General features: G+C 37.7%; 1 long non-coding RNA gene across 3 annotated transcripts in view; it reads right to left on the bottom strand.

Moving 5' to 3' along the window:
- Positions 1–16,833, bottom strand: part of LOC123330994 — a 45,813-nt gene that overhangs the window by 12,180 nt on the left and 16,800 nt on the right. For all 3 annotated transcript variants that reach the window (XR_006547372.2, XR_006547371.2, XR_006547370.2), the window contains exon 2: positions 329–465. This is a non-coding gene — a long non-coding RNA (uncharacterized LOC123330994). The remainder of the gene's footprint in view (positions 1–328; positions 466–16,833) is intronic.

Here is a 16,833-nt window from a genome sequence, read left to right as displayed (position 1 = left end):
CTGCACAGCAAAAAAAAAATATCAACAAAATGAGAAAGCAGCCTATAGAATGGGAGAAAATATTTGCAAATCATATATATGATAAGGGACTAATATCCAAAATACATAAACAACTCATACAACTCAACAGCAAAGAAACAAAATATCCAATTTAAAAATGGGCAGAGGAATAAACAGTCTTTGAAAGAAGATATACAAATGGGCAACAGGTAAATAAGAAGATGCTCAACATCGTTATTCATCAGGGAAATGAAAATAAAAACCATAACAAAATACCACCTCATGCCCATTAGACTGGCCATTATCAAAAAGACAAGAAGTAACAAACCTTGAGGATGTGGAGGAAAGGTAACTCTTGAGCATTCTTGGTAGGACTGTAGACTGGCGCAGCTACTATGGAAAACAGTATGAAGGGTCCTTGAAAAGTTAAAAGTAGATCCAGTAGTTCCATTTCTGATAACATACCTGAAAGAAACAAACATACTATGTTGAAAAGATAACCAAACACTCATATTCATGACCTTATCATTTAGAACAGCCAAGACATGGAAACAACCTAACTGTCCATCAATGGATGAATAGATACATACAATGGAAAACTACTCACTCATAAAAAGATGAAAGTTTGCCACTTGTGATAGTGAAAGTTGCTCAGTCATGTCTGACTCTTTGTGACCCCATGGACTACACAGTCCATGGAATTCTCCAGGCCAGAATACTGGAGTGGGTAACCTTTCCCTTCTCCAGGGGATCTTTCCAACCCAGGGATCAAACCTAGCTCTCTCACATTGCAGGCAGAGTCTTATACCAGCCTTGAGATAGTATGGATGGATTTTAAGGGAAAGGTCCGTCTTGTCAAGGCTATGGTTTTTCCTGTGGTCATGTATGGATGTGAGAGTTGGACTGTGAAGAAGACTGAGTGCCGAAGAATTGATGCTTTTGAACTGTGGTGTTGGAGAAGACTCTTGAGAGTCCCTTGGACTGCAAGGAGATCCAACCAGTCCATTCTGGAGATCAGCTCTGGGATTTCTTTGGAGGGAATGATGCTGAAGCTGAAACTGCAGTACTTTGGCCACCTCATGCAAAGAGCTGACTCATTGGAAAAGACTCTGATGCTGGGAGAGATTGGGGGCAGGAGGAGAAGGGGATGACAGAGGATGAGATGGCTGGATGGTATCACTGACTCGATGGACGTGAGTCTCAGTGAACTCCGGGAGTTGGTGATGGACAGGGAGGCCTGGCGTGCTGCGATTCATGGGGTCGCAGAGTCGGACACGACTGAGCGACTGAACTGAACTAAGTGAAGTAAGTTGGACAGAGAAAGACAAATTCTGTAAGATCTCACTTGTTTGTGAAATCTAGAACAAAACAAACCAGAATCAGAGAAAAAGAGATCAGATTCAGTGGTTTCCAAAGGCAGGGTTGGGGGAAAGGGGAATTAGAAGGGGTGGTCAAAAGGCACAAACTTATAAGAGAAATATATACTAAGGACATAATGTACATGATGACTACAGTCACATTGGTGTAAGATACATATGAAAAATTTTTAGAGTAAATTGTAAGAATTCTTATCACAAGGCAAAATAAATCTCTCTTTGTATCTATATGAGATGTTGGTCAATAACTAAATTTATTATGGCAATCATTTCATGATATATTTAAATCAGATTACCATGCTGTACATACTAAACTTATTAACTGCTACATATCATTTCAATAAATCTGGAAAAAAGAAAAAACTTTTATTACTACTAAGATCTTTCCCCTGCTATTCATTTATAGACACAGCCAACCCTAACCCCTGGCAACCAATAAACTGTTTTCCAATCTAAACAATTTTTTCTGTTTTGAGAATGCTGTATAGCTTGAATCTTAAAGTATGCAACATTAAGAGATTAGCTTTTTAAATTCAGCTTAATGTCTTTGAGGTCCAACCAAATTGAATGAATTAACACTTTGTTATTTTTCTGCTGAGTAATATTTTTTGGTGAGGGTTTACTGCATTTTGTTTAACCATGCAAGTATTGAGGAGCATGCTGTCAGTTTTTGACTATTCCAAATGGAGTTGTTATGAGTATTTGTGTGAATCTTTTTGTATGAATATACATTTCTTTTCTCTGATAAATGCCCAGAATTGTGATTACTGGATTATATAATAATTTTGAAAAAAACTATATAGTTTCTATATAGTTTTCAAAGAAACTGTCAAAATATTTTCCAGAGTATAGTTCCATTTTGCATTCCATGAGAAAATGGATGAGAGATCCAGTGACTTAGCATCATTCTCATAATTTTACACTGTCAATATTTTTAATTTTAGCTGTTCAAATTAAATCTCATCATGGTCTTTAACATATAGTGACATTTAACATTTGTTTCATGTGCTCATTTGCCATTTGTATATCCTCTTTGGTAAAATATCTCATGTTATCTGTTGATGTTCTAATTGGATTGTTTGATTTTTACTGCTGAGTCTTAAAGAATTCTTTATACGTTCTAGACATGAGATCTTTGTCATATATACGGACTGCATCTAGTTTCTCCCAGTCTGTACCTTATCTTCTCATCCTCTTGATATGGTCTTTGGAAGGTCAGATTTTTAAAATTTTGATGATATACAATTTTTAAACATTTTTTTTTCTTTTATGGAATACGTTTTTGTTTCTATGTCTAAGAATTCCTCACTGCACTATAGGTCTCAAAGATTTTTTTCCCATGTTTTCCTCTAGTAACATTATAGTTCAGTTTGACATAAAGATCTGTAATCCATTCTGAATTAATTTTGCAATAACGTGTGGGTTTTAGATTGAGGGTTTTTGTTTGTTTGTTTGCCTATAGATATACAACTGCTCCAGTACCAGCTGTTAAAAAGACCATTCCTCCACTGAATTGCTTTTGCATCTCTTCAAAAAATCAGTTGGTTTTACTTGTGTGGATCTATTTCTGGGTTTTCTTTTTATAATTCCATTAATTTTTGCTTTAATATATTTGAAGGTAGATTTGGAATTGTTATGTCATCCTATGTAACTATCCGTTTTCTTCTGTATAGTAGTTACTGTCTTAATTTCAGATATTTTTTATGTTCAATTTGTTTTATAGTAATACAGGATTTTAGCTTTTTAAGTTTTATGCTTTCTCAATACATCTTTCTGCTTTTCTTAGTTACTAACTTTTGTTTCTAATTATTTTGATCTGCGTCTTGTAGCACTGTGCGCGTGCTCAGTCATGTCCTAATCTACAACCCCACGGACTGCAGCCTGCCAGGCTCCTCTGTCCAGGGGATTTTCCCAGAAAGAAAACTGCAGTGGGTTGCCATTTTCTTCTCCAGGGGATCTTCCTACCTAGGGATTGAAGCCGCAACCCTGGCGTCTTCTGCACTCCAGGCAGATTCTTTACCATGAGCCACTTGGAATCCCCTATAAACACCATGCTTCCCTGGTAGCTCAGCTGGTAAAGAATCTACCTGCAATGCAGGAGACCCTGGTTTGATTCCTGGTCAAGAAGATCTCCTGGAGAAGGGATAGGCTACCCACTCCAGTATTCTTGGACTTCCCTGGTGGCTCAAACGGTAAAGAACCTGCTTGCAATGCAGGAGACCTGGGTTTGATACCTGGGTTGGGAAGAACCCCTGGAGAAGGGCATGGAGACCCACTCCAGTATTCTTGCCTGGAGAATCCCCAATGGACAGAGGAGCCTGGTGGGCTACAGTTCACGGCAGTCACAAAGAGCTGGGCACAACTGAGTGACTAACACATTCACTTGCATAAACACCATACAACCCCCAATTTTTTTTCATTCACTTGGACAATCTGTGTTTTTAAACTAAAACATTTAATCCATTTATAAATTGCTGATATTTGGGGATTTTTTTTCTATGATCTTATCTTACATTTTCTACTTTGCCCTACATTTTATTTTCTATTCTTGTTTTCTTTGCCTTCTTTTATATTTTCTTTCCTGAATTCATTTTTCCTTCTACTTGTTTGCAAGTTAAGAGTTTTCATTCTGTTACTCTAGATTTTAACATCTACACCAGTTCATTAAACATGAAGGTCATGATTATCTTTACCCCTTCCTCCAAACACTAAGTCCTTAGAACATTTAAACAATTTTTTTTCTCTCTAAATTTACACACTATTGCTTCATTTGCTATTATTTTTTAACTATATAAGATTTTGTTGTATATAATCAATGTTTTGTTTAATTTGTTTGCTATTCACATCATTCATTACAATTTCTATAGTACAGGAGATTTTTGTGAATTCTCCTGAATACAGATTCACAGGTAGCAAACACATCTTTTTATACATTTCAAAAGATGCTGATTTCATCTATGTTTAAAAAGATATTTTTCTTTAATTGAAGTATGTTTGACTTAAAATGTTAGTTTCAGGTGTACAAGACAGTGACCCAATTTTATACATCACAAAATAATCACCACTGTGTGTCTAGGTAAAACCTGTCACAACACAGTTACTACAATAGTGTTGACTGTATTCCTTACACTGTATTTTACACCTCCATGACTCATTTATTTTATAAATATAACTCTGTACTTCTTAATCTCCCTCATCTACTCTCATCTCTCTACTCCCTTCCTCTCTGACAAGCACCTGTTTGTGAGCCTGTTTGTCTCCCTTGTTTTGCTTTTCAGTTTTCACATATAAGTGAAATCATTTCACTTAGCACAATAGCCTCTAGGTCTATCCACATTGTCACAAACTTCTATATCTTGGCTATTGTAAATAACGCTGCAATGAAGACATATCTTTTTGAATTAGTGTTCTGTTTCCTTTGGGAAAATACCCAAAAGTGGGCTTCCTGGATCATATGGTAGTCCTATTTTTAATTTTTTGAGGAGTCTCCATACTGTTTTCCTGGAGAAGGCACTGGTGATCCACTCCAGTACTCCTGCCTGGAAATTCCCAGGGACGGGGGAGCCCGGTGGGCTGCCATCGATGGGGTTGCACAGGGTCGGACACGACTGACGTGACTTAGCCGCAGCACAGTGTTTACTACGGTGGCTGTACCAGTTTACATCTCCACCAACAGTACAAGCTTTCCCTTTGTTCCACATCCGCACCGACAATGATATTTTTTTTTCTTTTTCTTTTTTACAACAGCCATCCTGACAGGTGTGAAGTGATACCTCACTGTGGTTTTGATTTGCTTTTCTCTAATGACTACAGATACTGAGCATTTCTCAGGTATCTGTTGGGCATTTGTATTCATTCTTGGGGGAAAAATGTCTTTTCAGATCTTCTGCCCATTTTTAAATTGGATTAAAAGATTATTTTTGCCATTGAGTCTTACAAATTATTTATATATTAATATGTGGGACATTAGCACCTTATAAGATACATGATTTCCAAATATTTTCTTGCATTCAACAGGCCATCTTTCATTCTGTTGATAGTGTTCCTCCCTGTGAAAAAGCTTGTTAGTCTGATGTAGTCACAAAAATTTATTATTGCTTCTATTTTCCTTGCCAGATGAGACATACCACCCCCCTCCCCCTAAATACTAATGTCAAAGAGAGAGCTGCCTATGTCAACTTTTAGCAACTCTACAGTTTCAGGTCTTACACTTAAATCTTTCATCTATTTTCAGTTTATTTTTGTATATGATGAGAAAGTAGTCCAGTTTGACTTTTTTGCATATAGCTGTTCTGTTTTCCCAACACCATCTATTGAACATCCTGATTTCTTTTTTCCCCAGTGTATATTTCTTACCTCCTTTGTTGTAGACTGACTAACCAGATCACTGTGGGTTTATTTCTGGGATCTCTGTTCTGTTGTATTGATTTATGTATCTGTTTTGTGCTAGTACCATACTGTTCTGATTGCTGTAGCTTTGAGTATAATTCCAAACCAGGGAGCTAGATGCCTTCAGCTGTGCTCTTTTTTCTCAAAATAGCTTTGGCTATTCAGGATTTTTCATGTTTCCATACAGATTTCATAATTATTTGTTTTGTTCTGGGAAAAAATGTCACTAGTATTTTAGTAGGAATTGCATTTCATCTGTAGATTGCCTTGAGGAGTATGGCTATTTTAACATTAATTATTTCACTACACGAGCAGGGCATATCTTTCCATTTGTTTTGTCTTCAACTTCTTTCATTCTGTCTTCTATTTTTCCAAGTACAGGTCTTTTTACCTCCATTGCTATATTCTTCCTAGGTATTCTTGATGTAACTGAATTGGACAGTTTTCTTAATTTCTTTAATAGTTTGTTGTCAGTATACTGAAATGTAACAGTGTTGGTGAGGATGTGCAGAAAATAAAACCCTTGGTCACTGTTGATGGGCTTGTCAGTTGATGCAACCACTATGGAAAACAATATGAAGGCTTCTTAAAACTTAAAACAGAACTACCATTTGACCAGCAATTCTACTTGTGGCAACATATCTGAAGGATGTGAAAACACTATGCTGAAGACATCTGAATGCCCATGTTCATAGCCAAGACATGGAAACAACCTAAGTGTTCACTGATGGATGAATGGATAAAGAAGATATGGTGTATATCTAAACACATATACATATCCATATACATGTGGATAAAGAAGTTATGGTATATACCTAAACACATATACCTATACCTACACATAGGTATACATGTATACCTAAACATATAAACACATGTATGTATGTATATATGTGTATACTACTATTACTAAGTCGCTTCAGTCGTGTCCAACTCTGTGTGACCCCATGGACTGCAGCCCACCAGGCTTCTCCGTCCATGGGATTCTCCAGGCAAGAACACTGGAGTGGGTTGCCATTTCCTTCTCCAATGCACGAAAGTGGAAAGTGAAAGTGAAGTCGTTCAGTCATGTCCGACTCTTAGCGACCCCATGGACTGCAGCCTACCAGGCTCCTCCATCCATGGGATTTTCTGGGCAACAGTACTGGAGTGGGGTGCCATTGCCTTCTCCCATATATGTGTATACACGTATATACACATGTGTATACACACATATATGGGTATATTCACAGCTGTATATGTATACACACATATGTGTATATATATAATGTATATATATATGTATATTCATATATACATATACATACAATGGAATATTATTCAGTCTTAAGAAAGAAGGAAGTTATGCCATTTGTAATGACATGGATGGACCTTCAGATCATTATGCTAAGAAAGTAAAGTATGGGATCATCTCATTTATATAAGGAATATAAAACAAAACAAGCATAATGAGGAGAGACAAAAGCAAAGCAGCTCGTGGATACAGGGAATACATAACTGGTTAGCAGAAGTTGGAAGGTAGAGATTAGGGGTGGGTGAATAGGATTTAAAAGTAAAAAACTCCCAGGTAGAAAATGTAATCCATGTTAATGTAAAGAATAGCATGGGGATTACTATTAATAATAGTCCTACATTATTGAAAGTTTTTAAGAAAGTAGATTTGAAAAGATTGCATCACAAGAAAAGAACTGCAACTATATATGTTGATAGATGCAAACTAGATTTGTCATGGTGACTATTCCACAATATATACAAATATCGAAGCATTATGTTGTATATGTGAAACTCATTTAATAATACAAGTTAAGTATATCTAAATAAAAAAAGACATTTGTGATGAACATACTATTCTGCTGCTGCTGCTGCTGCTAAGTTGCTTCAGTCGTGTCCGACTCTGTTCGACCCCATAGACGGCAGCCCAACAGGCTCCCCCGTCCCTGGGATTCTCCAGGCAAGAATACTGGAGTGGGTTGCCATTTCCTTCTCCAATGCATGAAAGTGAAAAGTCAAAGTGAAGTCGCTCAGTCATGTTGGACTCTTAGCGACCTCATGGACTGCAGCCTACCAGGCTTGTCCGTCCATGGGATTTTCCAGGCAAGAGTACTGGAGTGGGGTGCCATTGCCTTCTCCGACATACTATTCTAACTACTCTCTAAATATTCATTCTGAAGATATTATTACACTCCTTCTAGGTTCCTCTTTTGTTTCCAAGATATCAACTGCCAGTTCAATTGCCATTCATTGAAAATACGTCTTTTCTCTCTAACTGAATTAGATGCTTCTCTTTGTCTTTGCATTCTGCAATTTTCAATATGGTGTATAAACAGAGGTAGACTCTATTAAATATTTTTCTTTCTTTTTTTGGTATTATGGAATCAATAAATTGTCTTTTGTTTATTCTGAAAAATTATTTGCTATAATCTCCTCTAATATTGTCTTTTCATCATTCTTTATCTCTTCTCCTTTTGGAACTCTGATGAAATGTAATTTATATATTTCAATTCAAATATTTGGTCCTCTTTTTAATTATTTTCTATTACCATAAATTCTATTAGGTTCTCTTTTTTCCTCAAAAATTAAATTTTCTGAGGTCTCTTATACTGATTCATATTTTCAGTTTCTTACTTCATTCAGCATATTTATCATTTTCTTTTATAATCTATATTTTGTAATTGCAATACAGGTTTCCTTTATTAGTCTATTTCTGCTGGTTCTTGTTCTAGTGCCATCCTTTCTGTTTCATGATCTTTCCTCAACTTTATGAGAGCTTTTGAAGCCTTAGTTGAAAGTGAATCATCTCAGAAAATTCAAATTTGTTTCATACAAGTACCTGGATAGCACCAATAGCCTAGGAAGATTTTATTAGACTTGAGGATTTTAGGATCAAGTAGGAGGTAAAAACTGGGCTTCAAATTCACACGGGTCTAACTTGGGTAAATAAAACGTCAGGGTGAATTTCTTTCTTTCCAATACTTTGCAGTTCATTTTAAAATGGGCAGTTTTCTTTGCAGCCCCCTGCAAGGTTAGGCTGACTTCACCTTGACCCCCATAGGAGGGCTCTAGCTTAATAAAGAAGGTTCCCTTTAGACTCTGCTTTGTTCTAATTACTTAGATGGGGCTCATTCTGTCCTGTTAATCTGAGAGGCTGTGACACTTGAACCTCAGGTTCACCAAGTTTAGTCCAAGACCCTCAAGTTTAAAGTCAACTTTTCAGTCTCTGCTTTTATTAAGATTTTGGTCTTTTGAATATTCTTTACTTTGTTTCAGTTTACTAATACCTTTTTTTAAAATTTAATTTTATTTTTAAACTTTACAATATTGTATTAGTTTTGCCAAATATCGAAATGAATCTGCCACAGGTATACCTGTGTTTCCCATCCTGAGCCCTCCTCTCTCCTCCCTCCCCATACCCTCCCTCTGGGTCGTCCCAGTACACCAGCCCCAAGCATCCAGTATCGTGCATCGAACCTGGACTGGCGACTCGTTTCATACATGATATTATACATGTTTCAATGTCATTCTCCCAAATCTCCCCACCTTCTCCCTCTCCCACAGAGTCCATAAGACTGTTCTATACATCAGTGTCTCTTTTGCTGTCTCGTACACAGGGTTATTGTTACCATCTTTCTAAATTCCATATATATGGCATAGTATACTGTATTGGTGTTTTCTTTCTGGCTTACTTCACTCTGTACAATAGGTTCCAGTTTCATCCACCTCATTAGAACTGATTCAAATGTATTCTTTTTAATGATTGAGTAATACTCCATTGTGTATATGTACCACTGCTTTCTTATCCATTCATCTGCTGATGGACATCTAGGTTGCTTCCATGTCCTGGCTATTATAAACAGTGCTGCGATGAACATTGGGGTACATGTGTCTCTTTCCCTTCTGGTTTCCTCAGTGTGTATGCCCAGCAGTGGGATTGCTGGATCATAAGGCAGTTCTATTTCCAGTTTGTTAAGGAATCTCCACACTGTTCTCCATAGTGGCTGTACTAGTTTGCATTCCCACCAACAGTGTAAGAGGCTTCCCTTTTCTCCACACCCTCTCCAGCATTTATTGCTTGTAGACTTTTGGATCGCAGCCATTCTGACTGGTGTGAAATGGTACCTCATAGTGGTTTTGATTTGCATTTCTCTGATAATAAGTGATGTTGAGCATCTTTTCATGTGTTTGTTAGCCATCTGTATGTCTTCTTTGGAGAAATGTCTATTTAGTTCTTTGGCCCATTTTTTGATTGGGTCATTTATTTTTCTGGAGTTGAGCTGTAGGAGTTGCTTGTATATTTTTGAGATTAGTTGTTTGTCAGTTGCTTCATTTGCTATTATTCTCTCCCATTCTGAAGGCTGTCTTTTCACCTTGCTTATAGTTTCCTTTGTTGTGCAGAAGCTTTTAAGTTTAATTAGGTCCCATTTGTTTATGTTTGCTTTTATTTCCAATATTCTGGGAGGTGGGTCATAGAGGATCCTGCTGTGATGTATGTAGGAGAGTGTTTTGCCTATGTTCTCCTCTAGGAGTTTTATAGTTTCTGGTCTTACGTTGAGATCTTTAATCCATTTTGAGTTTATTTTTGTGTATGGTGTTAGAAAGTGTTCTAGTTTCATTCTTTTACAAGTGGTTGACCAGTTTTTTAAAGGTTTTAATTAAAGTATTTGATCCACTACTTCAAAAACTGGAAACAACCCAAGTACCTTTCACCAAAGGAATGGATAAATACACTGTTATATACATACACTATAAACACACTATTAACAATGAAAAGGAATTAACTATGCAGAACAGTCAATTACACACAGCAACAAAGAGCATTTTTACATTTTGTTCAGTAGGGAAAACAAACACTGAACACAAAGAGTATGTACTGCATAATTCTACTTATATGACAGGCAAAAGGAATCAGTGTTAAGAGAAGCCACATCAGTAGTTAGTAGGATTAGGGGGACTGGCATTAGTCATTCAGTCATGTCCAACTCTTTACAACTTCTTGGACTGCAGCTGCCAGGTTTATCTATCCATTGAATTATCCAGGCAAGAATACTGGAGTGGGTTGCAATTCCCTTCTCCAGGGGCTTTTCCTGACCCAGGGATTGAACCTGGGTCTTCTGCATTGTAGGCAGATTCTTTACCATCTGAGCCACCAGGAAAACCCTTTGGGGGTTGTGGGGCTGGTTATTGACTAGAGAGGGCCATGAAGGAACTTTGTGGCGCTCTGGAAATGTTCCATATCTTGATCTGGGTGGTGATTATACAGGCATTAAAAACTCATCTAACTGTATGCCCAGGATTAGTGCATTTTACATGCTGTAATGTATGCACGTTACACCTCAATAAAATAAAATTATCCTCCAATTTTAGTTGCTTTGGCCAGGGTACCTCACCTGTCTTACTACTGCAAATAAAAACCCAAGTGCTTTACAAATATATAAGGGATTTATATTCATTACCTACATTACCAGAGTGAAGTAGAAGATCGGGTAGTTATTTAGAGAAGGCAATGAAAATACAAAACTGCCACTTCTCCCTGTTTGCCAATAAGGTTTTAAATTTTTTTTATCATAACTTAAACTCCACATTTCACTTTGCTTTTATAGTCAGTATCTGAATGAGCGGAAACATCTCATAGAGAAAATGTATTGGAACAAAATATTAAGTAATATAATTGCAGATATAATTTCTAAGGGTATAGTAAAGCTATCATTTTTGTAACAAAAGTCCTGAAAATAAATGTGCTTTTAATTCTTTAATAAACACCACCATGAAGACCACTGGCAGTTAGATCTGAAGGATTGTGATTAATTTTTCTAGTGTCTCACTTCTAGATACCTATATCATTTTTAGCACAGCACACTCAGGGCATGTTTTTCATGTCTAAGTGCAATTCATCTATAAACTACATTTGTGCATAGAAGTTTATTAATAGAGAAGATTTATTTTATTAGCAAAAGGAAAGAGGTAGTGAAATGGATGTATTTATGCTTTAATAGCCACTGTTAACACATTTACTAACAGAATCATTGTCTTTGCAAATGAAGAGAATGAAGTAGATAACACATTATAGATGACTCAAGATATTTATCCTCCACATAGTGAATTTCGCAATTAACACTGTACTGTTGGAATGACTCCTATGTCTTTATACATCTTTGCTTTCTTCAGCAAGTTTAGCCAAGCCTTAACATAAAACAGGATCCCACCAATGCTTGTCAGATAAATAAACAATAATGACAACTTACCCCTATTTTTTTTTAAATTATTTTTTACTTTACAATATTGTATTGGTTTTGCCATACATTGACAGGAATCCACCATGGGTGTACATGTGTTCCCCATCCTGAACCCCCCTCTTACCTCCCTCCCCATCCCATCCCTCTGGGTCATCCCAGTGCACCAGCCCCGAGCACCCTGTATCATGTGTCAAACCTGGACTCACAGTAAACTAATCATATCCTCATTCTTTAATACCTCTCAAGTAAGTTTCACACTACTGTGATGGGAAAAGAGTAATATTGTAACCATTGTTCTGACGAATCAAGTATAAGCATGAGCTTGCTATTATTTTTTTCTAATACAAAAAATGCTTCAGTGGATATGAGAGAATGTGTATAATGACTGGAAATTAATTGTTAACCACTTGATTCCTAAGCATCAAAAACTGAAATAAACAAATATTCACTAAGGGCAATATTCACAAGGTACTCCCCTGAAATGCTGCTGCTGCTAAGTCCCTTCAGTTGTGTCCGACTCTGTGCGACCCCATAGACGGCAGCCCACCAGGCTCCCCCATCCCTGGGATTCTCCAGGAAATGAGTAGATCCTAAAACTCCTAAGACATTACCTCAATCTACTTGGGAACTGGCCCCTTGATATTAAATGCTTTGAAAGACACTTTTGGTGTGATGCTCTAAGGGGATTCTAGAAAAAACAGATGAAGCTCTTTGACTTAGCAACTAGATGGCTAGGACAGACCCCAAGGAATTCTGCAAAAATGTTAATGGAAGTAGTCAGTATTTTCCCCGTTAATTTGTTTACTTCTGTTTGGTTATTTCCTCACATTACTCCAGGCACACAGGGTTTTCCTTTGTGTTTTGCTACATAATTTCTTCATATTCCTTTCATTCCTCAGAAGCCAAAGATATGGATATGGTTACCTGCCTGGTGAAAACTTAGAAGTACTGGTTCTGATGTAGTAGAGGGGACTCACTGTGTTCAAGGAGAACACATCAAATGACCATTCATAAGACATAATTTGTGGGACTTCTCTGGTGGTACAGAGGTTAAGCATCCGCTTTACAATGCAGGGGAACTAAGATTCCACATGCCGCAGAGTACTAAGCCCATGTGCTACAACTACTGAGCCCACAGACTCTGGAACCAGAATGCCACAACTAAAACCCCAACTGTATTAATCAATTAATTTCTACATCCCTTGGTATTCATCACCTAATATTAAAAATTTAGGTTGACAACAGTATTGATCTCGCAGGGTAGTTATTCTAATGCAACAAGATTATAATCTATGTCAAGTATCTTGCACTTTGCTTGAAACACACACACACACACACACACAATGCCAAACACACATTGGCTATCATTGCTACTGTCTTCCTCTTCATCATCATTTATATTACTAAGTACTGGATAAGAGTCTAGACTTTGAAGTCAGGCCTGAGATCTTGTCCCAGAACTGTCACCTGATGGTTAAACAACCTTAAAAATGACTTCACATCTCTTATCCTCAGTTTTTCCACCTTTATATTAGGAATTAGCCCTTAATGCATTCAATTGCTCCAATTATCACCTGGTGTGATGCCTGAGATAGTTCAGTTCATTTGCTCAGTCATGTCGGGCTCTTTGCGACCCTATAAAGCTCAACATTCAGAATACAAAGGTCATGGCGTCCGGTCCCATTACTTCATGGGAAATAGATGGGGAAACAGTGGCAGACTTTATTTTGGGGGGCTCTAAAATCACTGCAGATGGTGACGGAAGCCATGAAATTAAAAGACACTTACTCCTTGGAAGAAAAGTTATGACCAACTTAGACAGCATATGAAAAAGCAGAGACATTACTTTGTCAACAAAGGTCCATCTAGTCAAGGCCTGCCACAGAGTAACTGTCTAATCAATGAACATGATGATTATGCCATCTCTCTACAGGACGGTATCTCCAGGGCAGACTATTCATCTCTATTATACGGTTTATGTGTGAATTCACAAGGCAAGGCACCGATGAAGAGATTTAGAAGGGATATGCAATGTGAGACAGCATTTTGTATCATGGGAGCAGACTTTAAGATCAAGGAAATAAGGGAAGGAGAGGAGGCAAGAGCTTGATTTGAGTGACAGGGCCTTGTAAAGGATTATTTATTACAACTTTTTCTAGTCCAAGGAAGTATTGCAGGGTCCTTCACTAGAGGAGTTTTCCAAATCAGCCAGGCTTAGAAAATATTAGTGATAAAGAAATTGAATTTCAGTAGCTTGTTGGAAAAACATACCGAAGGATCAATACATCTGTGAGGCCATTTTAAATTCAAGACTAACTTAGCTTGAATTACCTAGATATCTGCCCTAGTATCTCACTTAAAATCTCCACATTCTGAATGAGAGCCCTGTGAACTAGTTAAGCATAAGCGTACTTTGAACCTGCAGAAATACTGGCACTGAAGACTCTGCCAAAGGCAACAGAAAAACAAGGACTAATGAACTCAAATCTGGGGAGTCAGTCATTCCTGCCAGTCCCTGGTCTTTCATTATCCTAGCAAAAGGCAATTTACATAAAATTTTAGTTGTCCTTTATGTTTACATTCTTTGCTTGAAACTATCATCTTCTGGGTTTTTGTCTTAATGGCAAAATGCCCTCTTCCATGGCCTTAATAACACTCCTGTCTCTTCTTCCTCCAAATATGCTTCCATTTTCCTCGCACTCTGCTTGTTTGATAGCCGGCAGCATTGCAGATAACTTCAGGTGGTCATGCAAATGGGATTACTCCAGCCTTATCCCCAAACATGCAAGAATAAACTCGGCAGGACACTGAGAAATGAGGAGAGATTCATTCTTGGAGGGTTGAATTCTCTTATCCCTGTCAATATCCTTCCCTGATTTAGAGGTTTTTCTCCCTCTTTGCTGTCACATTTTCTCATGTCACAAAGGCAAACCTGAAAAAAGACACACTATCGAGGGCGTCTCACTATCCTGTGTAGGTGATCTTATTGAAGAAATTAAATCACTTGGAAAATGAGTGGAGAGGAACAGCAGTCATTCCGTAACTCCCAAAAGCATTGTGCACCCTAGGCATTTTGTTCTGGGGGGAAAATAGGTTACACAAATTAAAGCACTTTTTTTTTTTTTTCTTTTTACTACTTGACTGCTGAATGCTTCAGAGCTTTGTAATTTGGAAAGAGTGGTTCAACTCCTTTTGTGCCTTACTTTATCATGCTATATAATTACATCTGCTAGAACCCAGCATCTAATTCTGCTTTTCAAGTATGCGTACTGTGTATCATTGCAAACGACATTTCTCTTAGATGTTGCTGGTTGCTTAGCTCTTTCATTTTGTACTTTTTATATCAGTACCAACTCCAGTCAACAGTTTTACAAGGCATCTTCTCATTGTGACTTGCCTTACTTCCACAGAGAAAAAAATTACTGCAGATAATACATTATAAAGTCTGTATACAGAGGTTTCAAACCAATTGTTCCTTTCCTGTCTTCTGTCCTTCCTTTCTTCCTTCCTTCCTCCTGAATGCTTTATACATAATACATTTGAACTAGTGGCCAACATTTTGAAATCGGGACATTTCAGCCGGACCTGATTAGGGACGACTCTATAAGACGGGGCTGGATAGGGCGGATGGTGATGGCACACTCCATTTTTTGTATAGTTTCTCTCTCTTCCTACAGGCTCCCTGATCACCTTGCTTGATTAATTTGTACTCCCTGTAAGAACTATGAGGGCATTAGAAGCTGTGATCCCTACTATGTAGAGAGATGAAAACTGTTGTTCCTCTCTATTTGCTTCAAGCTAAGGAACCACCATGCTGCTGCTGCTAAGTCGCTTCAGTCGTGTCTGACTCTGTGCGACCCCAGAGACAGCAACCCACCAGGCTTCCCCGTCCCTTGCCTGGGATTCTCCAGGCAAGAACACTGGAGTGGGTTGCCATTTACTTCTCTAATGCATGAAGGTGAAAAGTGAAAGTGAAGTCACTCAGTCATGTCTGACCCTCAGTGACCCCATGGACTGCAGCCCAGCAGGCTCCTCTGTCCATGGGGTTTTCCAGGCAAGAGTACTGGAGTGGGCTGCCATTGCCTTCTACGGAGGAACCACCATGCATGCTTGCTATCCTCAAACAATTGAAACTCAACTGACAGGCTTCAGGCTTTCCTTAACAGCCTGCGGTTCAATCTTGAGTTGAAATCACTGTACTCCTGCTCTGTGACCAGGGAAGTAAATTACCTGGCATTTTGGAAGACACTATAATATTACAGAGTCACAACCGTAAGGGTGGTTGGTTTGATTGGTAAAGATAACCTACTCCCAAGAACTTTAAGCATGATTTCAAAATCAAAAATACATAAATAAAAAGACACTCAGTGGAATGTCCATTTAAGCCAGGAAGATTTAAAAATGCTAATTAGGAAGATTATGTTGAAACATGAAAAACATGTTAAGCAAAAAAGGGCAAATGCAAAATGGCATACACACAGTTACAATAACTACACCTCTAGAGATAGATGAAAATACAGAGCAGTCATGTAAAACTTTAGGAAGTGTTGCTTTTTAAAACTGTCACAAATTTTATCAATTAGTTTATTTAGTAAAACAACCTTGAATTAATATATTTATCAAAGGACAAATATGCCTCTTAGAGTCATTTCCATCTTGGAAAATTTGGCATAATAATATTTATGCTTAAAAGAGAAATTCAGACCTTGGTAACTTTCATCTCCTCAGCTGGAACCCTTTTTCTTAGTACCTGCCCTCCTCACTCCAAAGACAGGGAAAGCCCTATGTCTAAATGAAACCACTCAGTGATCACCAACCCAATTCTTCTTCACCCAGAA

Source organism: Bubalus bubalis, chromosome 21 (assembly GCF_019923935.1).
Source record: "Bubalus bubalis isolate 160015118507 breed Murrah chromosome 21, NDDB_SH_1, whole genome shotgun sequence".
Taxonomy (NCBI): Eukaryota; Metazoa; Chordata; class Mammalia; order Artiodactyla; family Bovidae; genus Bubalus; species Bubalus bubalis.
Note: the sequence above shows the minus strand (reverse complement) of the source record. Positions and strands in the feature narration are given on the sequence as shown.